Source organism: Uloborus diversus, chromosome 3 (genome assembly GCF_026930045.1).
Source record: "Uloborus diversus isolate 005 chromosome 3, Udiv.v.3.1, whole genome shotgun sequence".
NCBI lineage: Eukaryota > Metazoa > Arthropoda > Arachnida > Araneae > Uloboridae > Uloborus > Uloborus diversus.
This window is the reverse complement of record NC_072733.1, coordinates 196,410,416-196,423,901: the sequence shown is the minus strand read 5'-3', so window position 1 is coordinate 196,423,901 and position 13,486 is coordinate 196,410,416. Positions and strand designations below refer to the sequence as shown.

At 32.4% G+C, this 13,486-nt stretch overlaps 1 protein-coding gene across 1 annotated transcript in view; it reads right to left on the bottom strand.

The window, feature by feature from the left end:
* LOC129219366 (solute carrier family 4 member 11-like) overlaps positions 1-13,486 on the bottom strand; it is a 718,088-nt gene that overhangs the window by 542,999 nt on the left and 161,603 nt on the right. The window lies entirely within an intron of this gene.

Here is a 13,486-nt window from a genome sequence, read left to right as displayed (position 1 = left end):
AACTTTTTTTTTTCAAAGTCATCTAATTCAACAAAAAATTATGTCAAATAATGGCAAAAGGGTTTAATTTATCTGAACTATAAAAAATTAATTAGCTCAACTTGGTATTAATATCCAATTTTATCAGTTCTTTTATCAGAAATGAAAGATTTTGCCCACTCTGTTACACATTTAAAAACAACAAATTCAAAATTTTCAATTATTTTTTGAATTTTTTTGTTTAATATAAACAAATTGAACATATCTTTCATACAAATGCTTAAAATGTCATTGTAAAAGGCACATTTAAGTTTTATTGCTAATTATCTTACTCAAAAATACAAAAATTTAAAAAATCATTTGCAAAAGTTGATTATTATATGAAACAAACTTGAAAAAAGATTGAAGTTGGATTATTCTAGTTAGTAATTTTGTAGTTCTATGCAAATTAACCTTTAAATTAAATATTTTTTAAAAAATACAATCAAATCAGTTAAAATATTCCTGTAACAGAATGGACATACCTGTAACAGAGTGGACACTATTATTCAAGATAGAAGTAATCTCTATGTTTAAGCAGAGAAAATAGACAATGTTTCATTATTTAAAATTTTGTATTTAATTCAAATTTTCTATAAATTTTTTAAGCTACGTTTTTTGAAAAACATCAATAGCATATGGGACTTGTTTACTATTTCCATAAAACTTATCCACTCTAATAGACAAGAAGTGTAACAGAGTGGAGAAGTAACAGAGTGGACAAATAAGTAGTTAAAATTTTTTTTTCTAAACCTAAGCATAAAGTAACAGTTAAAATAGTAATACTAAAGCAAAAAGTAATTCTAAAATTACTATTTCATATGTAATTTAGATTTTATTTTTAAATTTTACTTAGCAAAATTAATGTAACATAGTTGACATTTTGTTACTCAAATTTACTATCAGAGAAAAAGAATGAGTCTCTCCTTGCATGTTGATTGTTGAATCCACTAGGGTTAGCTAAACATGGAGTTTTTACCATCTGGTCATCTCAAAAGTATTGCTAGTTTTTTTATAAAAATAGTTTTTTATTCTTTAATGACTGTAACAGAGTGGACATCTCAAAATTTGTAAACTGTAGGGACAATTGTAAATTCCCTGCATTTTCACTGAAAAAATATTTTTCTAAAAAACATTTATTGTTTAAATTGTTACAATAAAGGTGTTGCAATATAATTGGAATTTTTTTTGTTATTGCATCTAAGCAATTACTTAAATCATTTTTTAACTGTCACTGTTTTAAAGCTGGGACAACAAGATTTTGCCTTTTTGACTAACATAATCTTTTTTTAAAAAATTCCTAAATCAAAATATTAAAAACAAAAAATACCTCATGATACAAAATTGCTTGAATAAAAAAGAAAAAAATATGATTAATTCATATTAACTATCAAATTTTCTGTAAAAAATCCAAAAGTGCCGGACATGAAATGTCGTACCATTTTGGTCGGAATGACCTGTATCTCCAAGTGTTTGCCAAATTATAACACCACTTGAGAATGCATTGAAGTTAGCAATGATTTCCCCCAAAAAGGGGTAAAAGACCCTCTTTGGAACATCCGAATGCAACCAAAAAGGAAGGTGCAGAACTAGGCCCCACTGAGAGCCTACGTACCAAAATTCAACTTTCTAGTACATACCATTTTTGAGTTATGCGACATACAGGTAGTTATCAAAATAATGGAAACACTAGGAAAAAAAATTTTGGGAATCGCTACTCTGCCGTAAATGTTCTGTTTATAAAGGTGCCCTTCTAACTTTGATCGCTCACACTGGTGACTTTATATGGTGATTGAGCTCTGTGATCACTTTTGCAGCTGTTGTTCGCTTTTTAGACAGTACAATCCACTTCAATATTCGTCGGTTGATTTCACTGAGCTTCTCTTTCCGCCAGCTATTTTACTTTTCCGAGCTTGTCTTACCGCGCTGTGTGTATGCTGTCATGACTTTAGATACTGTACTTTTAGATGCGCCAAAAAGTTGAAAGGTTTCAGTTACACTTGCTTCAGCTAGACGCGCTCCAACAATTAGGCCTCTTTCAAAATTTGAGAGGTCCGACATTTCACATGCTTGAAAAAAATCCAAGACTTCCAGAACTTCCGTTAAACCACCAAATAGTACCAGAATATGTATGTCACTTTTATTCTCTGGTATTTCCATTTATTTGGATAACTACGTGTGCATACGCATATCCGCACATACATACATACGGACGTCACGAGAAAACTCGTTGTAATTAACTCGGGGATCGTCAAAATGGATATTTCGGGTGTCTATACGTTTTTAGGCACTTATCCACGTGTGGTCGGATTGAAAAAAAACTCAACATTCTTTGGGGGGTGAGCAAAATGGAAGTTAAGGCGGATTTTCGCCTGAAAATTTTTTCGCGAATGCAATACTTCCATTTTTGTAAAAGTAAGTAAAAAATCCATCGATTAAAATGCATGATAACTTTTTCAGTATTTAGAGATACGTTTTAAGTTAAACAAATCCTACTTAAATGCGTTAAAAGCCCTCCAAACCATTAGTTTACTTCATGAAACACGCAATAGTTTGTTCTGTTAATTTCAAACAAAATGTTTCATCTTGTTGGCAATAAAAATTGCTTATAGTGTCCTACCGTTTTGGCTAAATGTAGCTTGCCTTTGATTAAAATAGGTTGAAGAATAGAATAGTGCACGAATTACGTATATTAAACCAGATTAAGAGTTCGTTGACATCATTAAAGGAATATTGTTTCTAAGGAACCTTCGTGAGTCAAGGAAATACTTATTCCCCCTTGCTCATTCATTTACATTTTCACCCCATTATAGTAAAAGCTCCACGTTTAATACGAAGATGTAATGAACGTTAAATTACTGGAAATGACATGGCAGTTCATTGTCTACATGTTTTTTCTCTTCCGGTACAAAAGATATCTGGCATTTTACTTATTAAATAAAGCTAAGACCATTATATATATATATATATTGCTCTAAATAGCGTTGAAGGTGTAAAAATCGCAGTATTGAAAATATGATTGAAATAAACCAGCGCAATCAGTCATAAATTTGAGTCGAAAAATTCATACTTTTATTTCCGATTCGAAACGAACTTCCTCGCGATTTAATAGAACTTGGGATATGCAGCTAAATTCAATGTTTGTAGCTTTCCTTGTAACGTGATGTAAGCTATGTTTCTTGGTACTTTGCGCATTTCACATACGAACTTCATTCCGTTGACGAGGCCAAATTCATAAAAAGCTACCAATTTTGGAAATAATATGAAATTCGATGATCATCGAATTTCCATGGAAACTTTAAAGAAGTTACACAGTAAAAATTAAAGCAATTAGAGCTAGTCACTATGAATCTACTAATTTACATTATTTCAATCACTTATTTATTTATATTAAGTAAATGTAATTAATCTTTGATGACAATGTATTGATATTATTTTGTTTACTCAATGAATGTCGTTATTTGTATACATCATTATTTAATTAATTTTTTTCGGGTTCAAATTTCAGACAGGGCCTGGATTTTATTTATCAGTAGAACATGTTTTGCGACCATGTCTTAGGCAACACGCCTTCTACACTGTTCAAATAAATTCGGGAAGCACGCGGTTTTAACAAAATTGCGCAAATAATTATAACGAAAACAAATATGCAACCTCCATGTTTTAAAGGGTTGCAGAAAACATCTTCGTTTGTGAATCAACCTTTCTGTCGTCATGAGGTCAAAAACCCTCTAAAATAAACCCTCTCTAAAAATGTCAATTGCGCTATAAACGCATTCGTGTCATAGAAAGCGGCACGAGTCCCTGCCACACACTATTTATGTAAACCAACATTTCAAGCTATGTAGCAAGAAAGAGCATTAATTAAAGATCTTAAATAAATAATTAGCACGTATTTCAATTTTTTGAGTTGTGTCATTTCTGTTGGCGGGGATGCGTTACTTTGGACCTTCATACGGAAAAGCACCAGGCTACGTGAATCCATCAAAACCAAAAATAAAATAATTAATCAATATTGTTACGAAAATGCTAAACTTTTTGTTCCAAGAAAACTGCATTATTTTACGTTCTTCAGTTTACCATCGCACTTCCAAATTTTAACCATGATCAGATCTGTTTATTATATTATCACAATGGGCTCAGATTTTCTCTTGCTTAATGAAAACACCTCAACGCTTTTCCTTTTGAAAAGATGATACATCTGTTTTGAATACCCACATTCTCCCTCGATTTGAACCCTATGAAGCATTCATGAGATAATGTGAAGTCGTCAATCCTATTAAAACTTAACCAGACCTTTCCTATTACTTTACCTTATATACCAGGCAGATAAGTCAAGCAGATTTGGCAATCAGCGAGCCCAAGGCGTCCACTACTTGCTTCTTAGCACATGGTTACCCAAACACGAATCGTAAATGGCAAACTATTTAGACCAACGATGAAGTATTCATCGGCTTAGAGAATTACATCCTTAGTAAAAATCAATTATATTTGTAATAAACATGAAGCTATTTTTAATTGTTCCGTTAATTGTATTTAATAACCGGGACAGAACATTACATTAATTCTGGCTTTCAGCTATATTTTTACAAAAACATAATATATTTTAGTTTTTTTTTTTTTTTTTTTTTTTTTTTTTGTGGGTACGCCAAAGCTTCCTTAATACTTTATGAAACTTCAAAAGTAAGGCATTTTAAAGATTTTCTTTCTGCTTTCCACTAAAAGTAATCAAACAGCTCACAGTTCGGATGTTATGTCAAAAAACGTGTACATTTGGTTCTTTTTTATTACGGATTGGTTTAGTGTCTAGCATCCCAAAATGGAGGCCTGTTGGTTCAGCTGGCGTTTTGCTAACAATACGAAGAGAGTTATTTCGAATCCCCATTTGTCAAAAAAATTCTTTAGCAAAATTCTGATCCAAATTTCCATGAACGGAGTCACTCTCACCTGGCGATACTGAAAGACTGATATTCCGCATTTAAATCGCTGAAAGATCTCCTTGTCAGCGAATAATCCACATAATACAGACTAAAGTTAAAAGCAAGCTAACTGTTTTGATTAAAATTCAAATACTGTTGCATCAATTCTCGTTATAACTGCCACAAAGCGTGCTTGCGCCAGTAGTTGCAATATTTCCCCTGGCAAGTATATGATTTTATATTTTATCGTTGCATAAATGTAAGTTTGTACAATGCAATGTTTATTGTGTGCAGGCATCATGGATTACGTTTAAGTTTTAATAAAAAGAATGCGTGATGTTTTTATAGGTTATGTGTGATTTCACTTTTCTGGCGTCACTCCTTGGCGTTTTTTGTGCTAGGGGTAATGTATATTTATCTTACGGTTATAACGCTTCTTTTTTTACTTCTTTTTACAAAAAAGGAAGTATTGTATTCGCGAAAAAATTTCCACTCAAAAATTGGCCTTAATTTCCATTTTTCTCACCCCCGAATAAATGTTGAGTTTTTTTTTTCGACCCGACCACACGTAGATATATGCCTAGGAACTTTCAGACACCCGAAATATGAATTTTGACAACCCCCGAGTTAATTACAACGAATTTTCTCGTGACGTTTGTATGTATGTGTGTATGTATCTCGCATAACTCAAAAACGGTATGCCCTAGAAAGTTGAAATTTGGTACGTAGACTCCTAGTGGAGCCTAGTTGTGCACCTTTAATTTTGGTTGCATTTGGGTGTTTCTAATGGGGTCTTTTGCCCCTTTTTGGGGGGAAATCATTATTAATTTCGATGTAAACTCAAGTGGTGTTATAATTTGGCTGACACTTGGCGATACATCGCCAGTCTTTTGGTCGCCAAGTTTTGTCGCCAACTTGGCGACTAATTTAGCGGTTTTTTTTTTTTAAATTTGGTTTCAATATGGCCATTGTTGGTGATGTTTAGAGAGTAAACAACTGAATCACATTAAAATTGCCAATAATGAGGAAATGACATTAAACTGGAGTAAAAGGAAGTCATGTGATGCACACATCAGCTCGTTTTTTTTGGTTCTAGTTGCTCGTTGAAACTCATATCATGACGAACATTAAAAAGAAGCAAACAGGGAGAGATAGACTGAAAAAAGCGTCTAACTATAAGATTACGTTACAAAAATATAAAAAATGATCCGGATAAAAATTCTGAATAAAAAGAGAAAGAAAAACGGAACTAATAGTTTAAAAAGAAAAAGGGATCCCCCTGACAACATTTTCCCCTGGTGCCTATAAAAATCCAAAATCTTCTGGTCTTCATGTTTGCAAAGTTATAATTATTATAGTTATAATTATGATTACTCTGTCTGCTGTACATTACTATTATTGAGCTGCATTATGTTATAACGATTGCATTTCCTGTAAATAAAACAGTAATGTACTTGAACCACTGATTTTGCGTATCGAAGCAGTATTTACAGTGGCTCCCAAAAGTCTTCGTACACCTACGACTTTGAACGAAATAGGCCCCAATCCATTGGTTAGAATTAATATTTCGGAATAGGTATTTAATTATAAAATCTATGATCAATTTTTAACAAAACTACATGAAAAGTTTTTAAAAAATATTAAAACTTAATTTTTTTAAAATCAAAAATCAAAAAGTGCCGGAAATTTTATCTCACAAAAGTCTTCGTACACTTTATAAAATGTCTATATATTATTGAATAATCTAACTTTTGATTAAGTTATTAATTAGTAGAATATCATACAGTATTCATAACACCTTTTAAACGTCTGGGAACAGATTTCATTCTTTTTCTTTCTTTTTTTTTTGCGTAATTTCTGAGTAAGTGTTCAACCACACTTCGAGTCTCACTGTTTCTAACTCTATTTTTGTCTTAAAGCCCTATTTTCGTAATCTAGCCTCCAGATATCTCTAAATACGTTACATTAAGTTAAAATCTGGAGATTAAGAGAATATTTTTTAAACTTAAGGACAATTTTCGAGGCACTAGACGCAAACGTTGAAAACCGTGTGCTTCTTATCGTTATTTTGATAAAAAACGAAGTTGTTTCCAATAACCAAATTTTTGGCTAAGAGTTCAAAATTCGTTTTTAAAATATTTAAAGGAACAGCATGATTCATTATTTCATCAAAAAATTACAAACTACCAAGTCCTGATGCTGATATGCACCGTCACGCTAGAACACCTCCACCGTCCTGATAAACTGATCCAAATAAGTTCTTAAGATTAAGTTCCTAATTTTTTCTTCTACTTACAATTATACAACAATTTAACCAAAAATGTTAAATTAATGTTTATCTGTAAGTAAGACATGATTCTAAAATGATTTTAGCTTATTTATCATTGATTTTGCGACGAAAAGCGTAAGCTTTCTGTTTTACGCACGACCAAGAAAATTTCTGCGGGAAGAGGTCCCATTTATTCCAGCTAATCAGAGAACTTGGCGAACAATTTTAGGTGAAAATTAAATGTAAAATGTTTCATTTAACTCCGCAGAAACTTTTACAACACTCAAATGTGTATTTTTCATAATTTTTTTAACTTTAAATCTCCGACCACGTTTTGTCAACTTTGCCGGTTGACCTTTTCTTACCTTGTTTTCGGTCCGATTCCTTTCTTTAAAGCATTTTATCGAGCACTTTACTATACAACCAAATATATTAACTAATTTAGAGACATTTCAAACCAATTTACCACTACTGTGGGAAAAAAATTCAAACTTTGAATGGTGTTTGCTGTTTTTTACGAATACCAGCCTTTTTACAGTAATAAGCACAATATTAAGGAATAAATAAACAAAAAATTAAAGCCAAATGACTTATAAGGGTCAACACAATACAAAAATATTAATAAAACGACATATGATAATTTTAATCATGAATTTATTCGAAAATATTTGAGTGTACGATGACTTTTGTGGCGTGTTATTTCTCTGTCTCTTCGTTTTCTGACCCATTTCGAAAAAACAATCCGTCAATATTTTGAAAAAACCAATGGGTTGTATTTAGAATGACATAGGAATGATGTGAAAAAATATTGAACTTCATATTCGAATTCAGTTTCGAGTTATTTTGGTTTTACTAAAAAATTTCAAAGTGTACGAACACTTTTGGGAGCCACTGTATGTTAAATAACATTTTTTTTAATACAGTATAAATTCATTTCTTTTTACGAGAAACCGTTATATATGATTAAGGAATTCTTTAAACTTTTGAGGGGTGTTTACAAGTGTCAAAATGAATCGTGTGGTATATGTTTATCAAAAAGTCGCATAAATAAAGCATTTCTCACGTAAGTCGATTCCACTGCAATCGAAAATGTAAGATTAAATCGTAAAACACAATGAGAAAGTGGAGTTTAATGATTATTTTCAATGATTTACTAACTCTGGTTAAAAATAAAAAAAATTTTAGTATGGTGCTCGTTTTTCGCTGCATGTTAAAATTAAGTTCTCATCCTAAGCAAAAAGTCATCTAAATTAAAAATTCATAAAATATGAAGTTTAGAAGAGTAACTTGGAACTCGCATGTATATTTATTTATGGAAGCAGTTACAACAAATTTCTTCTTTGAATTCCTAAAGTATTTTGCACACTTTTGCACTCGTTAAAAATTAAATTATACGCTAAATTTTTGCAAAATACACACAAATTGTAAGTTGCATCAAAATAAGTCTTCCGAAAAATTTGAAGAACGACAACCATTTACCCAGTGTACATCATGTACGGGGTAGATGGAAACACCCAAATTGCAGATAAAAAAACAGCTTGAAAGGTCAAAGTCTACGTATTTTTAGCAACCTTCCATACGACAAACAAACCTAGTTAAAAACCTGTTACTTTTCATTTTTATACCTGCTGGAAAGGAAAATGTAAGATATTAAAACTTTAAAATGCACCTGTTTTGACAGCGGTATCTATATATATATATATATATATATATATATATAATAGCGAATGATCGAGTAACGCTCCTTACGTCATCAGCAATGAAATTCGCTCCACAACTGATCATTTGGTAATATTTTTTGGTAATGCAGGGAAATGCGTTATTTTTACAAGACTGGACTGGATCCGGTAACTTAACTGTTTCATTGGTAAGACTGTCATAAAAGAATAAAGAAATGAAAAAGTGGTGAACAATCAACGCTATATACTTGAGTTGGGGGGTTAATTATCAGGATTTAGAGGTTAAAACTTCAACTATTAAAATATCACAAAACAGGCAGTTGCTTTGTTAAAATGTAGCAGCAATTTTCGCCTGTCATACCTTGACGGGCGATTTTCTAGTTTTTTAAGAATGATTACGGGGGGGGGGGCGGTACAATTGTTTGCAAGCACGCGAAACTCCCAGAATCTTTTTATCTTGCTTAATCTTAATTTGGCAAAAGTTTTAAAAAATCACCTGGCTTTCATTTACCACAACTGATTCGAAATCATAATTGAAAGTACAAATGTTGAAAAAAAGTTGTGGGCAAAAGTTTTTTTTTTCTTTTTTTTACATGTTTATTATTTAGAATACTTTTCCATAAAAATAAATGCTCAAAAGAACTAATATGAAATATGGAAAATGTTGCTAAAGCACAAGTGCTAAAAATATTTTAAATACTGTTGCACCATCTATTTTCTTCCTATTTGCTGCTCAAATTGTGGGGTATTAGTGTTAGAAATAAATTAATTCCGAAAGCTAAAAACTGAAGAAATATATCATCAAATAAAAATAAAGATTTTAAAAAGCCTATACAGCATTCGCAACTGGAACATCTGTACCTAGAACCAGAAGGACGTAAGTCACATTATGATAATTTTACAAAAGAGGGGGGAACCTTTTTTTGTGCATGCAAAGGATGGGACGCGCGCTCTTTTAACCCTGATGAAAAAATTGAAAGTATTTTTTTTAAGAAATACGTTGCATCAAGAATTACGTTAGGTGTCAACATACGAGGGGGAGGACCCAAAAGTAACCGGATTTTTGTTCTAAAATATTTATATATTAGTTTATTAAAAAAATTTCTTTTGTTTCTTTCAAAGTATTCACCCTTAGATGAGACACACTTGTTAATTCTTTTTTCCCACTGTTAGAAGCTCCCCTGAAACTCTTTAGCTTTGACCATGTTCAGTGCCCGTTGCGAAGGAGGTTTTTCAGTCTCTACATCATCAAAACGCTTCGATTTCAGAATTTTTTTCATTCTCGGGAACAGAAAAAGGTCACAGGGGATCGCCAGGTCTAGCGAACACGGGGGTCGAGGAACGACTGGCTACGCCTGAGAGGCCAAATAGAGGTTAATAGTGAAGGCTAAGTGTATGGGAGCGTTATCGTGGTGAAGGAACCATTCTTCTGATCGCCCGCGCGAGCACCAACTCACTCTTATTTCTTCTGAAGTTTCGTCAAGCGTAAAACGACGACTCTCGTTGATTTTTTCGCAGATTTTTTTAAACTTTTCATTATTTCGAGACGTTGAAGGGCGCTCAGAACGAGCATGATCTTCAACACTCACGCTACCACGTTTAAAGCGCCCAAACCACTCAAAAACTTGTGTAGGGCTCATAGCATTGTCCTTGAAATCCTGTTGAAGCATTTGGTAAGCTATTCCATTGCCGACTATTCAAGCAGGAAGCAAAATTTTAAGCTCTCAGTTTGTTCTTTTAAATTTACCATAATGAAATCGCAGGCGGAAAGCAACAACAACTGAGAAAACCAACATTACAATCAGACGTTATGAACTGCACTGATACCACTTGCACAGCTGGTTTGTGAAGGTCTCTACTTGAGCCATCTAGCTGGAGAATACTCTACTACATCTAGGATTGGCATCGCACCATTAATCCGGTTTCTTTTGGGTCCCCCCTCGTACAGTGCGCTATTAAACAGAAAATCGGATTTCCATCAATTTTTGGACTTACGTCAGTCTGGCTCTGAGGTACAGATTTTATTTTTATGTTTAAGTTGACCTTTTGCAAAGATTCCGGGACGTCCGGAAGCATTCCCACAGGAAAGATATTCTCAAGATAACTCACGAATCTCGGAATAGGAATAATACGCACAATTGTTGATATCCCGAATTATAGATAATTGATGCAAATATTCAACTCTGAAGTGGAGGAACCACCAGTTCTCTTATAGAATTCTCACCAGTTTAGGGAGACGTTTCTATAATCCACACAAATGCAATGAGTCCAATGGCTGACTTTTGCATTTTCAACGTATTAAAATCTTAAAATCAGTTATCTTGATTAATTTTCAATGATTATGTTTGTCTTGTTTTCATATATATAAACTTTTCATTTAACATTAATACTAAAAATGATTTAATATATTCAACTCAAAATCAATGCCCCCCTTAAGTTCAAATTAGACCCTTCACTCTCATGATTACATTTTTCTTTATTAATAATTACTACTTTTTACGCATTGTTAGTTGCTGCAAATTATAAAACAGTTAAAACAAACATTGAAACAATTCAACATATGAGAGCCTTCAAATACTATCACTCAATGTTCGGTGTTTTAAGTTCAAATCACAAGAAATCGAAAATATAGACAAGCATCTTGAAAATCTTATAGTTCAGCTGCATCTTTTTTCCCCCCAAAAATACAAAAGAAAATGTCAGGTAAGAGTATTAGGGTTTGGCTGAAGGTGAAGTAAGTAGCTTAAAGCAATCGATAAAACCTGAATTTAAACTATAAAGTTATCGATGTTCCTTTAGTCGGTGCAGAATTTCCTACGGTAGCTATTTATGACCCTTATTACGTACGTTCTCGCAAGTTTAAGAGATGTTTATGTAATCCACATAAGTGCTTAATGATTTATGAATCTGAAGGATGAAATTTTTATTTCCAGAACCTAATGAAACATTACATTTTAAAAAGGAATGAAATATATTGATACTAATTTTATAGCAATTCTACAGATTTAACACAGTGATTTCAGGAATTGTTGTTCACTCTTAATTCCATCATCTGCTCCTTGATAAAATTATCAATTATTGTTTGCAGTCAAAGTTCGACCAATTTTGTTTTTAGTATTTTCCCCTATCTTTCCGATTCGATAAATAATAAGACATCTGTAACCACTGATGGACAACATTCTACAGATAAAACCTTGTCAACCGTTCCCATTCTAAAGTATTTAAATATGAAAAAGTTCATTCTTAACAAATATTGCAGCTGAGAGGGAAGGGAGAATCGGAAAAAAATCGAGACAAAAGGGTCGAAAACTTTAAAAGAACTCTACTAAATTTAAACCAGTCACCAAAAATGCCCCACCTTTATGTCAGAGGAAAGAGAAAGAAATTTAAAAAGAAAAAAAATACATACGAAGAAACGAAAATCGAAAAAAAAAATCTCTTTACCCTTCAATGGCGCCAAAACCAAAAAATGAGCAGAGAAAACCCAAAATTTGCACGTAACAAACAAAAAACACCGCACAGCCTTTATTTTTAGGTCATTGAAACGTTACTTACATCTGTTCTAATCAACTTAGAAAATTTAAACGAAGTTATCTTAAGTAAAAATTGGAACTTTTGATAGGTACAAAAGAAAAAGCGTGCAAAAATTACTAGCTCTGAAATCGGAAAATTTTTGTAAAATTAAGCTTAGAATTGCAATTAAAAAATTGAGTTAATTTTTTTTTTCACATCTGCGGCTCAGAACACTTTAAATTATGGAAGTTTCACTGTCCACCTCTTATAATTAGCACTGAAAAAGGAAGGTACGGCTTCCGATGTCGACGTATTTACTGAAAAAGATTGTAAAATAAACATTTTTAAGACACTTTGTTACACATTTTTTCATTTCTTATGGAATAAAATACTGACAGACTATATATAAAGTTTGCGTATTTTATTTCAGGATGAGGAGAGAACAATTCTACATGATGAATTAATGAACTTCAATGGTGTTCAAATTTTGTATTTGCCTTATGGTGCAGAAAATATTTGTCACTAAAATTTTGAAAACAACTAAAAATAAAAATTTATACTACCACCAACACGTTATAAGTTTGGCTCTAGCCATCAAAAGCAGTTCGGGTTTTTGTGTCATTGCTGACAGAACAGCAGAATGTGTAATTTTTTGAACAACAGCCAAACCAAGACTTCTTTATTTTTCACCATAAATGGGGAGGGGTCTTTAAAATTAAGTCTTATTTATGAAGTTTGATGAAGTATTAAGGAATTTATGGCATACCTACAGAAAGCACCCTTGAGAAATAGCATATATACTACTGCGATCTACTGATTTAAATGCAACAACACGGTTGTGGTTTGGAATCCTGCCCTCAATAAACTAAAATGATATAATTTGGGAAATTTAGAGCAGAATTCAGAAAAACACGATTAGTCATTCAAAAACTACGTTTTCTGGCCTATTGGGAGGTTCGATCACATTATATTTGAGTTATTAGCCAGACGCTATGACCAACTGAGTGAATGAATCTGCAACTCGGGATGCTATATATTAGAGTAGAGCGTAATAAATTAACGAAAAATTGAAAAAAAACTTGAATTTT